The following is a 17,957-nucleotide window of genomic DNA, read 5'->3' on the forward strand; positions in this document are numbered from 1 at the left end:
CATGTGATCGGCCCAACAGTCTGCAGGACCCCGCTGCATACACCGCTTCATACTCCGGAGCTTCTGACGATACGTCTCAGGAGTCAACTTATACTGTGTTGTTTAAGTGTTCCCTTTATTTTTTGGAGAAGTGTATAACGCATAGCAATTATTTTTGCAAAGGGAAAATTATATACAGTACAGACCAAAAGTTTGGACACACATTTTTCTGTATTTTCATGACTATGAAAATTGTACATTCACACTGAAGGGATCAAAACTATGAATTAACACATGTGGAATTATATACTTAACAAAAAAGTGTGAAACCACTGAAATTATGTCTTATATTCTAGGTTCTTCAAAGTAGCCACCTTTTGCTTTGATGAAGCTTTGCACACTCTTGGCATTCTCTTGATGAGCTTCAAGAGGTAGTCACCGGGAATGGTTTTCACTTCACAGGTGTGCCCTGTCAGGTTTAATAAGTGGGATTTCTTGCCTTATAAATGGGGTTGGGATCATCAGTGGTGTTGTGCAGAAGTCTGGTGGACACACAGCTGATAGTCCTACTGAATAGACTGTTAGAATTTGTATTATGGCAAGAAAAAAGCAGCTAAGTAAAGAAAGTGTGCCCAAGTACAGTGGCAAAAACCATCAAGAGCTACAAAGAAACTGGCTCACATGAGCACCGCTGTTATGATCCTAGTGGCAAGGATCGCAAGTAGGACTAGCTAAGTAACTAAACCGACTACAAACTCGGGGGAACTGGTAACTGAATTGACCGCAACCTGATCCTATCCGCAAACAACTATAAGCAGCTGTGGAACGTTACCTGAAAATCCTAGACGTCTCTTCACGGCCTGAGAAACTGACTATTCCTAGAGGGAACGAAAGTCCTCACTTGCCTCAGTGAAATGACCCCAAAGATATAGAATAGCCCCCCACAAATATTAATGGTGAGTTAAGGGGAAAGCACAAACGCAGAGATGAAATTAGATTTAGCAAATGAGGCCCGCTAACACTAGAAAGCAGAAAATAGAAAGGGAACTGTGCGGTCAATTAAAAACCCTATTCAAAATATCCACGCAGAGATCGCTCGAGCCCCCGCACCAACTAACGGTGTGGGGGAAGCAACTCTGTACCCCAGAGCAAACCAGCAGAAGAAATCACATATTAGCAAGCTGGACTAAACTCATCATACACAGAAATCATATTGCAGACTGATGAGCAAAAAATAATTAAACAGAACTTAGCTTCTCCTGAAGAGACTGAAACCGAAGATAATCAGGAGTAATCAGAATAGCACTGAGTACATTGACAGCCGGCAACAAGTGGAAGTGAAACAGAGCTAAATAGGAAACTCCCAAGTGAATAACGAGGCAGCTGATCAGCCACAGACCCGCAGGATAACAAACAAAGCCACCAGGGGGAGCCCAAAACAAAAGTCACACAATACCACCTGTGACCACAAGAGGGAGCCTGAAAACAGAGTTCACAACACACCGCCCCAGGAAAGGAAGACCAAGAGTCACCTCTGCTTCTGAGGATAAGTTTATCCAAGTCACCAGCCTCAGAAATCGCAGGTTAACAGCAGCTCAGATTAGAGACCAGGTCAATGCCACACAGAGTTCTAGCAGCAGACACATCTCTACAACAACTGTTAAGAGGAGACTTTGTGCAGCAGGCTTTCATGGTAAAATAGCTGCTAGGAAACCACTGCTAAGGACAGGCAACAAGCAGAAGAGACTTGTTTGGGCTAAAGAACACAAGGAATGGACATTAGACCAGTGGAAATCTGTGCTTTGATCTGATGAGTCCAAATTTGAGATCTTTGGTTCCAACCACCGTGTTTTTGTGCGACGCAGAAAAGGTGAACGGATGGACTCTACATGCCTGGTTCCCACCGTGAAGCATGGAGGAGGAGGTGTGATGGTGTGGGGGTGCTTTTCTGGTGACACTGTTGGGGATTTATTCAAAATTGAAGGCGTACTGCACCAGCATGGCTACCACAGCATCTTGCAGCGGCATGCTATTCCATCCGGTTTGTGTTTAGTTGGACCATCATTTATTTTTCAACAGCACAATGACCCCAAACACACCTCCAGGCTGTGTAAGGGCTATTTGACCAAGAAGGAGAGTGATGGGGTGCTACGCCAGATGACCTGGCCTCCACAGTCACCAGACCTGAACCCAATAGAGATGATTTGGGGTGAGCTGGACCCGCAGAGTGAAGGCAAAAGGGCCAACAAGTGCTAAGCATCTCTGGGAACTCCTTCAAGATTGTTGGAAGACCATTCCCGGTGACTACCTCTTGAAGCTCGCCAAGAGTGTGCAAAGCAGTCATCAAAGCAAAAGGTGGCTACTTTGAAGAACCTAGAATATAAGACATAATTTCAGTTGTTTCACACTTTTTTGTTAAATATATAATTCCACATGTGCTAATTCATAGTTTTGATGCCTTCAATGTGAATGTGCAATTTTCATAGTCATGAAAATACAGAAAAATCTTTAAATGAGAAGGTGTGTCCAAACTTTTGGCCTGTACTGTATATTAAAAAAAATCTATTATATTTTGGATGGTATAACTTAAAAAAGATGGCTTTCTTACTGTTATGTGGGGTTGAGCGAAACGGATCGGACATTTTCAAAAATCGCCGACTTTCGGCAAAGTCGGGTTTCTTGAAACCCGACGCGATCCCAGCGGGGGATCGGCCACACTGTCGGCGACCGCCATCTTACTTCTGCCGATCTGAGCATAGGGAGAGGTTGCTGCAGCTTCGTCAGAAGCAGGGATATTGTTAGGGAGGAAATATTAACCCCCAAACCGCTTGTGCTGTAGCGATTTCCACTGTCCAACACCACCTTTTCTTTGCAGGGACAGTGGAGGCTATATCTTTGTGCATCAGCTCTGTAGCTTATTAGGCTCCTTGATAGCTGCATTGCTGTTTGTACACCGCTGTGCAAACCAACTGCTTTTTTAAAAGCAAAAGTCCTGTTGCTCCTTTCTGCACAGTTCTATTGTTTAATTGTCCACACTTTTGTGTGCAGCAGTCCTTTTTATTGCTGGCTGCCATACTTTTCCTGAGATAATTGTAGGGAGATTGTTATTGTAGTACAGTCCCTTTTTTTTAATATATATATCTTCCAGCCATTTTCTGCCACTAAAACTGTGTAGTGTAATACAGTGGGCCTGATTTTTCCAGCAGTCTCCCACACATAAAAAGGGAGATTTATATTGCCACTAAGTGCATCTGCGGCAGTCCTGTTTGTGGTATATCTGCCAGCCACTTTCTGCCACTGAAACTCAGGGCTGCCACTAGAAATTTCGGGGCCCCATACTGGCAACATTTTCGGGGCCCCCTTAAGACTCCGCCCAGGCTCCACCCCAGCCCCGCCTCCAACCCTCGAACTGTCTACAGCACCACCGCTGACTCTTGGAAAAACTACACTTCTCACCAATCACACATTAACAGTTCCCATCACCAGATCACACACATAGCCAGCAGATTTTGTTTTGGCCAAAAGGTTTTTTTAATCTGCCACGATGACAAGGTAGACTCTTTTGGCCGGGCCCTACTCTACTCTAACTTATTAAACATTTGTTAAAATATGCAATACAATTTAGGTATATTTTTATTTATTTTTCAATTTTTCAAATGACCAATAATTCCACATACAAGGGACAAATAACACAACACCATGACCAGACACCACATTATCACCACATAGCGACCTATAATACTATCTACAAGGAATAAATACTGCCACACCCATGTGCAGACCACATATTACCACCACAGTGACCGAACAATATCGCATACAAGGGACAAATACCAAAGCAGCATGTACAGACCACATATTACCACCACATGGTGACCAACTACATACAAGGAACAAATACCAACACAACATGACCAGACCACATATTACCACCACACGGTGACCGAATAATAGCACGTACAAGGAACAAATTTTCACCACACCATGACCAGACCACATATTACCACCAAATAGTGACCAAATAATAGCACATACAAGGAACAAATACCGCCACACCATGGCCGGACAACATATTACCACCACATTGTGACTGAATAGTACAATACTGATCATTAATAAAAAAAAATACTATCACCATAAGTGCTATTATACATAGGAGATCTGTACTTAGTATGCAGTGTCTGTGTACAGGTAATACAGTGGTCACCGATGCCATTATACACAGGAGCTCTATATATAGTGTCAGTGTACAGGTAATACAGGGATCACCAGTGACATTATACACAGGAGCTCTATATATAGTGTCAGTGTACATGTAATACAGTGACCACTAGTGACATTATACACAGGAGCTCTGTATATAGTGTTTAGTGTACAGATAATATAGTGATCACCAGTGACATTATACACAGGAGCTCTGTATACAGTATATAGCGTATGGTGTCAGTGTACAGGTAACATACTGACTCACCAGTGATGTCTCTAGCTGAAGTCCTTCATCTTTGCGTTTCTTTTTAATCCAGCGCAGACCGCCATCACTTCTTTCAGCTAGGACTCGTCTCTGCATAAAATAACACAGTTATCTAGAGCACCGCTTTCAGAGCACATTCCCCACTTTTTTCCTTTCTTCTACACTACCCATCTGAATACAGACATTCACCCACCATTAATATATACTGTAATTGGTTATTATGCAACCCACCATTCCAAATATAAATTATAATACACCACTGAGCCCCTTCTAGCTATACATAGCCACTTTCCCCATTTAATATATAAATTAATTAGCACCTGTACTCTTTCTCCCAATTTATTTCCAGTCACTTTATCCTCAACGATCCCACTATGCACCTCCCGCTCTAACCCTAACTCCGATTCATTATAGTTACATGCCCCTTCTGCCTCAATTCATTGCCATGTCTTCTCTCTCTCCCACCCTCTATTCATTATCAACTGCTCTTCCCCACCCTCAAAATTCATTATTTGCTCTCCCTACCTTCAATATACCATTGGCTCTCCCCACCCCCACCTACAAATCAATTGCTGTCCATCGTCCCTCACACTCACTTGATGTGCATGCAGTCCCCATCACCCTTACTTTATCATTTGCAGCCCCCTATCATTTCATCATGTGCAGTACCCCCTCAAACACAATTCATCATTTCCAGTCCCCATCACCCCCACTTCATCATCTGCATTCCCCATCACCCCCACTTCATCATTTGCAGCCCTCTATCATTTCATTATGTGCAGTACCCCCTCAAACACACTTCATCATCTGCAGCCCCCTATCATTTCATCATGTGCAGTGCCCCGTCAACCACACTTCATCATTTGCAGCCCCCTATCATTTCATCATGCGCAGTGCCCCCTTAAACACACTTCATCATCTGCAGCCCCCTATCATTTCATCATGCGCAGTGCCCCCTCAAACACACTTCATCATCTGCAGCCCCCTATCATTTCATCATGTGCAGTGCCCCGTCAACCACACTTCATCATTTGCAGCCCCCTATCATTTCATCATGCGCAGTGCCCCCTTAAACACACTTCATCATCTGCAGCCCCCTATCATTTCATCTTGCGCAGTGCCCCCTTAAACACACTTCATCTGCAGCCCCCTATCATTTCATCATGCGCAGTGCCCCCTCAAACACACTTCATCATCTGCAGCCCCCTATCATTTCATCATGCGCAGTGCCCCCTCAACCACACTTCATCATCTGCAGCCCCCTATCATTTCATCATGTGCAGTACCCCCTCAACCACACTTCATCATCTGCAGCCCCCTATCATTTCATCATGTGCAGTACCCCCTCAAACACACTTCATCATCTGCAGTCTCACTCCCCCCCCACCTCACCCATTTAAAAAAATAAAAATGTTTTTTATACTTACCTCAGTCGTTCCCGGGGCGTCTAGTGTTTCCAGCAGTGAAGCAGCAGCTAGAATGTATGGGCTGCTGAGAGGACCTGACAGGAGCCCATACATTCTAGCACATTCACTACTGAGACTGCTAGAATCAGAGGCGTAGCTAGGGTTTCAACTTAGGGGGGGAGAAACATCTGAGTGGGCCCCTAACCAGCTAACCCTGATTACAGCTACGGTTGAGCACTTATTGTGAATATAGGGGAACCTCAGAATATGACCCTACTGTTATTGAAAATAAATCTCTATACAAAAACGAACATTGATTTTACCGCCATATTGTGATAATATGCAACTTTGATGGTCACAATACTCCGAGTGCCCCTATAACAATGATGCTTAAGTGCCCACTTAACATTTAATAATGTCCCCTAAGTTCCCCCTTGTACTGCTCCATTATACACAGTATGGTGAGCTTAAAGCTTCCATATACACTGTATAAGGCCCCCACAGCTCCCCTATACACAGTATGGTGATTCTATAACTCCTCGATACACCGTATGATGTTCCCACTTCTCCCCTATTTACACAGTATGATGTTCCCACTGCTCCCCTATAGATAATGAGCCCAATGCTCCCCTATACACAGTATAATGCTGACAGAACTCTACTATAGAAAGTAGAATGCCCCCCAGAGCTCCCCTATATACAGTGTAATGGGCCAACAGCTCCCATATGCACAATATGCCTTCACAGTTTCCTATACACAGTATGATGGGCCGGCAGCTCCCTTATACACAGTGTGATGGGACCACAGCTCCCTTATACACAGTATGATGGGCCGGCAGCTCCCGTCAAACAGTATGATGTCCCTCACAGTTCTCCTGTACACAGTATGATGGGCCCGCAGCTCCCTTATACACAGTATGATGGACTCACAGCTTCCTTATACACAGTATAATGGGCCCGCAGCTCCCTTATACACAGTATGATGAGCCCGCAGCTCCCTTATACACAGTATGATGGGCCCACAGCTTCCTTATACACAGTATGATGGGCCCGCAGCTCCCGTATACACAGTATGATGGGCCCACAGCTCCCTTATATGTAGTATGATGGGCCCGCAGCTCCCATATAAACAGTATGATGGGCCCACAGCTTCCTTATACACAGTATGATGGGCCCGCAGCTCCCGTATACACAGTATGATGGGCCCGCAGCTCCCGTATACACAGGATGATGGGCCCGCAGCTCCCGTATACATAGTATGATGGGCCCGCAGCTCCCTTATACACAGTATGATGGACCCGCAGCTCCCGTATACACAGTATGATGGACCCACAGCTCCCTTATACACAGTATGATGGGCCCGCAGCTCCCGTCCGTATACACAGTATGATGGACCCCAGCTCCCTTATACAGAGTATGATGGGCCCGCAGCTCCCGTATACACAGTATGATTGACCCCCAGCTCCCTTATACACAGTATGATGGGCCCACAGCTCCCTTATACATAGTATGATGGGCCCGCAGCTCCCGTATACATAGTATGATGGATTCACAGCTCCCGTATACACAGTATGATGGACCCCCAGCTCCCTTATACACAGTATGATAGGGCCGCAGCTCCTGTATACACAGTATGATGGGACCACAGCTCCCTTATACACAGTGTGATGGGCCTGCAGCTCCTCTATACACAGTATGATGGGACCACAGCTCCCTTATACACAGTATGATGGGCCCGCAGCTCCCTTATACACAGTGTGATAGGCCCGCAGCTCTCTTATACACAGTATGATGAGCCCACAGCTCCCTTATACACCGTATGATGAGCCCACAGCTTCCTTATACACAGTATGATGGGCCCGCAGCTCCTGTATACACAGTATGATGGGCCCGCAGCTCCCGTATACACAGTATGATGAGCCCACAGCTCCCTTATACACAGTATGATGGACTCACAGCTCCCTTATACACAGTATGATGGACCTGCAGCTCCCTTATACACAGTATGATGGACCTGCAGCTCCCTTATACACAGTATGATGGACCTGCAGCTCCCTTATACACAGTATGATGTGTGCACAGCTCCCTTATACATATTATGATGGGCCCGCAGCTCTCTTATACACAGTATGATGGACCTGCAGCTCCCTTATACACAGTATGATGGACCTGCAGCTCCCTTATACACAGTATGATGGACCTGCAGCTCCCTTATACACAGTATGATGGACCTGCAGCTCCCGTATACACAGTATGATGTGTGCACAGCTCCCTTATACACAGTATGATGGGCCCGCAGCTCTCTTATACACAGTATGATGAGCCCACAGCTCCGTTATACACAGTATGATGAGCCCACAGCTTCCTTATACACAGTATGATGGACCTGCAGCTCCTGTATACACAGTATGATGGGCCCGCAGCTCCCGTATACACAGTATGATGAGCCCACAGCTCCCTTATACACAGTATGATGGACTCACAGCTCCCTTATACACAGTATGATGGACCTGCAGCTCCCGTATACACAGTATGATGGACCTGCAGCTCCCGTATACACAGTATGATGGACCCGCAGCTCCCGTATACAAAGTATGATGGACAATACTCATCCTCCGGCATATTCACTATTTTGTGGCACTGCTGCAGTGCCGCTGCTCAAACTTGTGAGCGCAGCTTCTGACAGATCAGAAGTTAGAAGCTATGTCACAAGCGCTCAATGTAAGACTATGAGGCTATGTGCACTTTGTTGCGGATTTACTGCGGATTTCCTGTGTTTTTTGTGCAGATTTCACCTGCGTTTTACCACCTGCGGAATCCTATACAGGAGCAGGTGTAAAATGCTGCGGAATCTGCAAATAGAACTGACATGCTACGGAAAATACAATGCAGCGTTTCCGCACCATGTGCACTGTGGATTTGGTTTTCCATAGGTTTAAATGGTACTGTAAACCAGATGGAAAACTGCTGCAGATCCGCAGCGGCCAATCCGCACCGTGTGCACATAGCCTGACAGTGAGAAAGAGGCCAGAACGAGGCTGCCACAGACTCACACTGATTAGTGACCTCTGCGCTGCTCCATGAAACACTGGAGCCTCGGACAGGCCGCAAACTGCAGGAGACGGAGCCGAGCGGAGACTAAAACAGATGAAGACGCCAGAAGGTGAGTATCAGACAGGGGGCAGGGGACGGGGATATTCAGCACCTGGAAGTGGTGCTGTAAATGTGATGCAGCTCTAGGTTACTGTATGCGGGCTCCTTATACTAACACTCATAAAATATCCAGGTGGTACGTATCAAAGGCCCCCTACCCCCCATCTCCAGCCTCCCCGTACATATACTATCATAACATTATAATATTCAGCCCCCAGTGACCTGTCTCCTCTCCCCCTCCCCCACAATACCCCCATCGTCTCACATCCACCCCTCAGTGCCCTGTCCCACCTCACCCACCTTCAGCCCCCACAACACCCCCATGGTCTCACATTCACCCCCCAGTACCCTGTCTCCCCTCCCCCACAATACCCCCATGGGCTCACATTCACCCCCCAGTACCCTGTCCCCCCTCACCCACTTTCAGCCCCCACAATACCCCAACAGTCTCATAGTGACATACCTGAATTTAATAAACCTAAAATGTCCCATCCCCAGCACTTACTGATAACGTTTGCACTGCAGGACCAGGAAGTGTCTAGGTGAAATGCAGGGTGTGGGCACTAGGACCCAGCGTGCCTGAGCCAATCCCAGCGTGCACAGAGTGAAGAAAACTGCAGCCGGGGAAAAGCTTCATGATCAGGTCAGAGGGGGCGAAACCATTCACTGCAGGGGGGAGACTGCAGCCGGCCACTGTGCTAATAGCCAGCGTGCAGCTTGTCAGACATTATACTGCTCTGCTCCTATGTGTTCTGCCTCGTCACAGAAGTGGCCCTGCCCTGGCTCCCCGTGGGCCCCTTCATGTGACAGGGCCCGGGGCGATGCCCCCCCCCCTACGCTACTGGCTAGAATGGATGGGCTGTAGTCAGGACCTGCAGGGAGCCCATCCATTCTAGCTACAGCAGAGCAGGACCTGCGCAGCCGACTAGGTAAAAGACGGCCGTGCACAGCTCCAAGACGGCTCCCGGGCCCCAGCGCCGACGTGTGCGCCGCAGTGCACAGTATTTTAGTGCACGATGGGGCCCGATCAGTAGAAGCACAACAGTGGGGCCCCAGATCTGCGGGCCCCTCTGTGCACTGCTGCTGACCGGGCCCCATACAGCAGTAATGGCTGTCATGCCCTGATGGCGGCCCTGCTGAAACTGTGTAGTGTAATACAGTGGGCCTGATTTTCCCAGCAGTCTCCCACACATAAAAAGGGAGATTTATATTGCCACTAAGTGCATCTGCGTCAGTTCTCTTTTTTTATATATCTTCCAGCCATTTTCTGCCACTAAAACTGTGTAGTGTAAGCCTACTTTCACACTAGCGTCGTGCACTGCACGTCACTATGCGACGTTGCAGCACACTGACGCATAGTGTGGAAGCGCCGCACAACGGGGGCAGCGGATGCTGTTTTTCAACGCATCCACTGCCCCATTGTGATGTGCGGGGAGGCGGGGGCGGAGTTCCGGCCACGCATGCGCGGTCGTAAAAGACGCTATCGCCGCACAAAAAAAGTTACATGCAACGTTTTTTTGTGCCGACGGTCCGACGCAACCGTCGCACGACGGTTGCGACGTGTGGCAATGCGTCGCACTGCATCGCTAATTTAAGTCTATGGAGAAAAAATTTATATTGCCACTAAGTGCATCTGCGTCAGTTCTCTTTTTTTATATATCTTCCAGCCACTTTCTGCCACTTATACTGTGTAGTGTAATACAGTGGGCCTGTTTTTTGCAGCAGTGTCCCACACATAAAAAGGGAGATTTATATTGCCACTAAGTGCATCTGCGTCCGTTCTGTTTGGCGTATATCTGCCAGCCACTTTCAGCCACTTATACTGTGTAGTGTAATATAGTGGGCATGTTTGTTTTTTTTTTGCAGCAGTCTCCCACACAAAAAAGGGAGATTTAAATTCTCAACACGTTTATATACACCTTCTACCTAGTTTTACAGTACCATATAACGGTTGTTACTTTGGTTACATTTTCCCAAAAATGAGGAAGTCTGGTGGAAGAGGCCGTGGGCGGTCATTGCCAGCTGGTAATGATGGTGGTGGTGGTGGTGGAGCATCTGGTGGTAGTGGGAAAAGCAAAATAGCACCTAAGGCTCGAGTTGTTGAGCCAGCGTCATCATCTGGCTACACAAGGCCTCGAAGGCTCCCTTATCTTGGAGTAGGAAAACCGCTTTTAAAGCTGGAGCAGCAGGAAAAAGTTTTGGCTTTCCTTGCTGACTCAGCCTCTAGCTCTTTCGCCTCCTCTTCCGAAAGTTCCAAATTGAAAAGCAGCGAGTTGTCAGTGTGTGCTCCCGGGCAGGAACAAGTCGCTTCCTTGTGTCCTTCACCCAAACCAAAAGTGAAGGATGCGGCAGGCGACACTACAGTTTACTCCATGGAGCTCTTTACACATACCGTGCCTGGGTTAGAAAGGGAGATTGTTAACAGCCCATTACAAGATGAATTGGACATGGAGTGCACAGATGCACAGCCACAGCTAGATTATTATGCTGTTCCATTGACTCAGATCACTACATTGCCCTCGCAGTGTACTGAGCCAGAATCTGACCCTGATGAAAATATGGTGCCCCGTCCCGAACGCTATAGCACCTTACACGGTGACACAGAGGAAGGTGCACAGGACATTGAAGAGGAGGTGATAGATGACCCAGTTGTTGACCCAGATTGGCAGCCATTGGGGGAACAGGGTGCCGCTGGCAGTAGCTCAGAAGCGGAGGAGGATGAGCCGCAGCAGGCATCAACATCGCAACAGCTTTCATCTGGCAGGCCCGTATCAGGCCAAAAATGTGTGTCAAAAACAAAACCAGTTTTAGGACAGCGTGGCCATCCGGTGAAAGTAGCACAGCGTGCAATGCCTGAAAAGGTATTCGATAGTAGGAAGAGTGCAGTGTGGCAATTTTTTAACCAAGATCCGAATGATCAGTCAAAAGTTATCTGTAAGAAATGCTCAAAGACCTTTAGCAGAGGGCAGAATGTCAAAAATTTAAATACAACGTGCATCCGTAGACATTTGACCAGCATGCACTTGCAAGCCTGGACTAACTAGCAAACGTCCCGTTACGTTGGTGCACCCGCTCAGAATGAAGGTAGTCAGCAACGCTACATTGCTTCCCTCACTGTAAGCCCACCGTTTAGGACACCACCTCCAGCAAATGCGGAGGTATCGTCGCAAGGCCAAAGCAGTCAGGGAATCACAAGGTTTTTGGTAGGAAACACTGTATGTAGGTCAACATCAAGAATACCATCACCAACCCTCTCTCAATCCGCCATATCCACCACCACCGCTGCTTGTTCCACCATATGCAGCTCTCCAGTCCAGCTCACCCTACAAGAGACTCTCGTTAGGAAAAGGAACTACTTATCCTCACATCCGCATACACAGGGTTTGAACGCCCACATTGCTAGACTAATCTCGTTAGAGATGATGCCCTTACGGTTGGTTGAAAGCGAAGCTTTCAAAGCCCTGATGGCCTACGCAGTACCACGCTATTACCTACCCAGTCGACACTTCTTTGCGAGAAAAGCCATCCCAGCCCTCCACCAGCATGTCAAAGACCGCATTGTCCATGCACTCAGGCAATCAGTCAGTAGAAAGGTGCACCTCACAACAGATGCATGGACCAGTGGGCATGGCCAGGGACGTTACGTGTCCATCACGGCGCACTGGGTTAATGTGGTGGATGCAGGGTCCACAGGGGACAGCCATAGTGAGACAGTTCTGCCTAGCCCACGGTCTAGGAAACAGTTGGCAGTAGGCGTTCGACACCCCTCCTCCTCCTCCAGAAGCGAAAGCTCATCCACAGAGCGCAGTCGCCCTACCACTCCATCCGCAGCTGCCAGTGTTGCACACGAGGTGTCCCATTATGGAACAGCAAGTGGTAAGTGTCAGCAGGCTGTGTTGGAAATGAAGTGTTTGGGCGACAACAGACACACCGCGGAAGTTCTGTCTGAGTTCTTGCAGCAAGAAACTCATTCATGGCTGGGCTGTGTACATCTTGAGGCAGGCAAGGTAGTCAGTGATAACGGAAGGAATTTTATGGCTGCCATAGCCCTTTCAGAACTGAAACACATACCTTGCCTGGCTCACACCTTGAACCTGGTGGTGTAGTGCTTCCTGAAGTTATCCGGGGTTACCAGCCCTGCTCCTGAAGGTGCGAAGACTTTGCTCGCACATCCGCTGGTCGCCCGTACACTCCAGCCGTATGCAGAACCATCAGCAATCGTTGAAGCTTCCCCAGCACCACCTAATAATCGATGTTGAAACAAGGTGGAACTCCACACTGCACATGCTTCAGAGGCTGTGCGAACAGAGGCGTGCTGTAATGTATTTGTGGGAGGATACACATACACGGGCAGGCAGTTGGATGGCAGACATGGAGTTGTCAGGTTTGCAGTGGTCGAAGCTACAAGACCTCTGTCAAGTCCTTCAGTGTTTTGAGGAATGCACACGGCTAGTAAGTGCAGACGACGCCATCCTAAGCATGAGCATCCCACTAATGCGTCTGCTGATGCAAAGTTTGACGCACATTAAGGAGCAGGCGTCTGCAGCCGAGGAGGAGGGAAGCCTTGATGACAGTCAGCCATTATCTGCTCAGGGAACTCTCCTGGACAAGGTGGCGGACGAAGAGGAGGAGGAGGATGATGGGGATGAATATTTATGGGAGGAGGAAGCTTCTCAGGGGGCAATAGAAACTGGTGGCATTGCAAGGTCAGGTACAGGGTTTTTGCGGGAGACAAGTGATGTTGATTTGCCAGAAAGTGCTCCTCAACCCAGCACAAGCAGTGATTTGACACCTGGAACATTGGCCCACATGGCTGATTATGCCTTGTGTATCCTAAAAAGGGACTTCCGCATTATCAAAATGATGACCGATGACGATTACTGGTTGGCCTGCCTCCTGGATCCACGCTATAAAGGGAAATTGCAAAATATCATGCCACATGAGAACCTTGAGCAAATATTGGCTACCAAACAAGCAACTCTTGTAGACCGTTTGGTTCAGGCATTCCCAGCACACAGCGGCGGTGATGGTTCTCACACGAGCTGCAGGGGGCAACATGGCAGAGGTGTTAGAGGTGCACAAATCAGAAGTGGCGTTGGACAGAGGGGTTTTATGACCAGGTTGTGGAGTGATTTCACAATGACCGCAGACACGACAGGTACAGCTGCATCAATTCAAAGTGACAGGAGACATTTGTCCAGTATGGTTACGAACTATTTTTCCTCCCTTATCGATGTTCTCCCTCACACGTCATTCCCTTTTGATTACTGGGCATCTAAAATAGACACCTGGCCTGAATTGGCAGAATATGCATTACAGGAGCTCGCTTGCCCAGCTGCTAGTGTGCTATCAGAAAGAGTATTCAGTGCTGCTGGTTCAATACTGACCGAAAAAAGGACTCGTCTGGCTACCCAAAATGTTGATGATCTAACCTTCATTAAAATGAACCAATCATGGATTTCTAATTATTTTGCCCCACCTTCCCCTGCTGACACGTAGCTTTCCTGTAAAAAGGTCTTGCTTTTGGACTCCTCTTACTGACTGCTCCAATTCCTCCATTTGCAGCTGCTGAATGTCCACTATAGGCCATTTTTACACCTCCCTAAATGGGCTGACTCCCCCCACGGGGCCGTGGTCACCACTTGGCGCAAGCACCCTTGCGAGTGCCGTTTGCCTGGACAGGTGGGTGTGCCCACTTTTACCCGACGGCACTGGCACAGGGTCCCTCATAGTACAATGAAATGTCTCTGGCAATGGTGGTGCACACCCAACGTCAGACACACCGTCGTAATATGAGGGGCCCTGGGCCAGTACCGCCGTCCACGAGAGTGTTCCCCCCCAGCTCAAACAGTGCTATACCACTTGGAAAACTTACCTCTCACTGCTGCACCACTGTTTAGTTTGTGCTGTTAAATCCTTCAATGGCACTGCCAATACAAATTTGTTGAAATGATAGATGATAGTAAAAATATACAGGTGCCCTGCCCTCCATTTAGACCTGTGAATACTGTGCACGAACTACCACTGTCTGCTACTCAGCAGAGGAACCTACCCCTGTACCTAGCTTTGCCACTTGTTTATTTAGAAACATTTTTTTTGCAGACATTTAGCCCACTTTACTATTTTGGCCAACTTACTGTGTCAGCCACATCTTCCAGTTGTCCTCCACCGAACAAAGCAGTGCCGCCAGTTTACTCCTGTTACCAGTTTAGAACAGCATAGAGCCTACTTTTTTATTTTAGGCGTAGTAAGTCTGCGCCACACCTTACAATTGTCCTCCACTGACCAAACCAATGCTGCCTGTGTACCCCTGTAACCCATTTTAAACTGCATTGAGGCTACTTTTTTATTTTAGGCCTAGTAAGTCTGTCTGCGTCACTCCTTGCAATCGTCCTCCGCTGACCAAACCAATGCTGCCTGTGTACCGCTGTAACCCATTTTAAACTGCATTGAGCCTACTTTTTTATTTTAGGCCTAGTAAGTCTGCGCCACTCCTTGCAATTGTCCTCCGCTGACCAAACCAATGCTGCCTGTGTACCCCTGTAACCCATTTTAAACTGCATTGAGCCTACTTTTTTATTTTAGGCCTAGTAAGTCTGCGCCACTCCTTGCAATTGTCCTCCGCTGACCAAACCAATGCTGCCTGTGTACCCCTGTAACCTATTTTAAACTGCATTGAGCCTACTTTTTTATTTTAGGCCTAGTAAGTCTGTCTGCGCCACTCATTGCAATCGTCCTCCGCTGACCAAACCAATGCTGCCTGTGTACCCCTGTAACCTATTTTAAACTGCATTGAGCCTACTTTTTTATTTTAGGCCTACTACATGTGTCTGTCTGCGCCACTCAATACAGCTGTCCTCCACTGAACAAAGCTGATCTTCAATCTTCAGGCTTTTGGCCTATATTTAGAATATGAAAATGCATTTGGCCTTCTTGTTTGGTTGGGCCTAATAATGGTGTCTGCTGCTCCTTGGTGTTCTCCTCCACTGAACAAAGCTGAGCTTCAATCTTTAGGCTTTCGGCCTATATTTAGAATATGAAAATGCATTTGGCCTACTAGTTTGGTTGGGCCCTACTAACGGTGTCTGCCGCTCCTTGGTGTTCTCCTCCACTGAACAAAGCGGAGCTTCAATCTTCAGGCTTTCGGCCTATATTTTGAATATGAAAATGCATTTGGCCTACTAGTTTGGTTGGGCCCTACTAACTGTGTCTGCCACTCATTACAGTTGTCCTCCACTGAACAAAGCAATGCCGCCTGGTTAGTCCTGTTACCAATTTTGAACTGCATTTAGCCTAGTTACTTATTTGGGCCTACTCACTGTGTCAGCCTCTCATTACAGTTGTCTTCCACTGAACAAAGCAATGCCGCCTGGTTAGTCCTGTTACCAATTTTGAACTGCATTTAGCCTACTTACTTATTTGGGCCTACTCACTGTGTCTGCCACTCCTTACAATTGTCCTCTGCTGAACAAAGCAATGCCGCCTGTTTAGTCCTGTTACCAATTTTGAACTGCTTTTAGCCTACTTTATTACTTGGGCCTACTAACTGTGTCTGCCCCTCATTACAGTTGTCCTCCACTGAACAAAGCAATGCCGCCAGTTTAGTCCTGTTACCAATTTTGAACTGCTTTTAGCCTACTTTATTACTTGGGCCTTCTAACTGTGTCTGCCCCTCATTACAGTTGTCCTCCACTGAACAAAGCAATGCCGCCAGTTTAGTCCTGTTACCAATTTTGAACTGCATTTAGCCTACTTTATTATTTGGACCTACTAACTGTGTTTCCTCCTCATCCTGCCCATTGCCCAGCCACTGCTAGATGAGTCTGCTGGTACATTGACCCAGACCACTACATTCCCCTTGCACTCTACACAGCCAGAATCTGACCCTGCTGAAAGTCAGGTTCCCCTTCCCGCATACTATACCACCTTACATGGGGACAAAGAGGAAGGCGCAGATGAAAGTGCAGGTTCCTTCATCTGGTGGGGAGGGCATACTCGTTGGTGACGTCACTGTCACAGGGCCCCTCATAGTACGCAAAAGTGTCTCTGCCGGTGGGAGGCGCCCCCGCCGTCAAACACACCGCTGTACTTTGAGGGGCCCTGTGCCAGTGCCAATGCGAACGAGTGTGCCCCCCCTGCTTGCTCAGGATCACAGCACTTGCAAAGTTGAAATACTTACCTCTCCCTGCTCCACCGCCGTGACACAGTCCGCGTTTCCTGGGCCCACGAAAAACTTGAGCCAGCCCTACCCCCCCCACAACTTTAGCCAAATGATCCCCAATTTTCAATGCCTAACTATTATTATAAGGTAAATTAAGATTGACAAGCTTAAGTAACAAGAATGGATGTTTTTGGCATTAAAATGGGCACTGTAGGTGTTTTCCTGTTCTCCACTCACTGCCGACTTTGCTTCCCCATTGACTTGCATTGGGTTTCGTGTTTCAGTCGGATCCCCAACTTTTCGCAATAATCGGCCGTTTTCACCCGACCCGACTTTTGACAAAGTCGGGTTTCGCGATACCCGACTCGATCCTAAAAAAGTAAAAGTCGCTCAACTCTATTGTTATGTAAAAAGACCTGTCACGCCGTTCTGTCTGTATTTGGTTTTCGGCGTGACAATGCATATGTTTGCTTTAACCCTTTACTCTTTTTCCCCTAATTTGAGCTGGGATACTGTTGGCTGTTACCTTAATGGAGCCTTCTCAGTTCCCTGCTCTGCTGCGCAGTCGTACATGGGTGTTTAGGTATTTGCCCTGCTGCATACCTTCCTTATGTGCGGTCCCTGGTTGCTGCTGTGAAGCTGTCTGCGGGTTGTGAGGTAATTTGCAGCTGGTGCATGACTTTCTACGTGGCTCAGTGCATGCAGTTTCAGTCAGGTGCCCTGAGTCTCAGAACCTGCACTGTTGGTGCTGTAATGGTTTCTGTGTGTGCTTAGGGCATGCGCGGCC

Source organism: Ranitomeya variabilis, chromosome 2 (assembly GCF_051348905.1).
Source record: "Ranitomeya variabilis isolate aRanVar5 chromosome 2, aRanVar5.hap1, whole genome shotgun sequence".
Taxonomy (NCBI): domain Eukaryota; kingdom Metazoa; phylum Chordata; class Amphibia; order Anura; family Dendrobatidae; genus Ranitomeya; species Ranitomeya variabilis.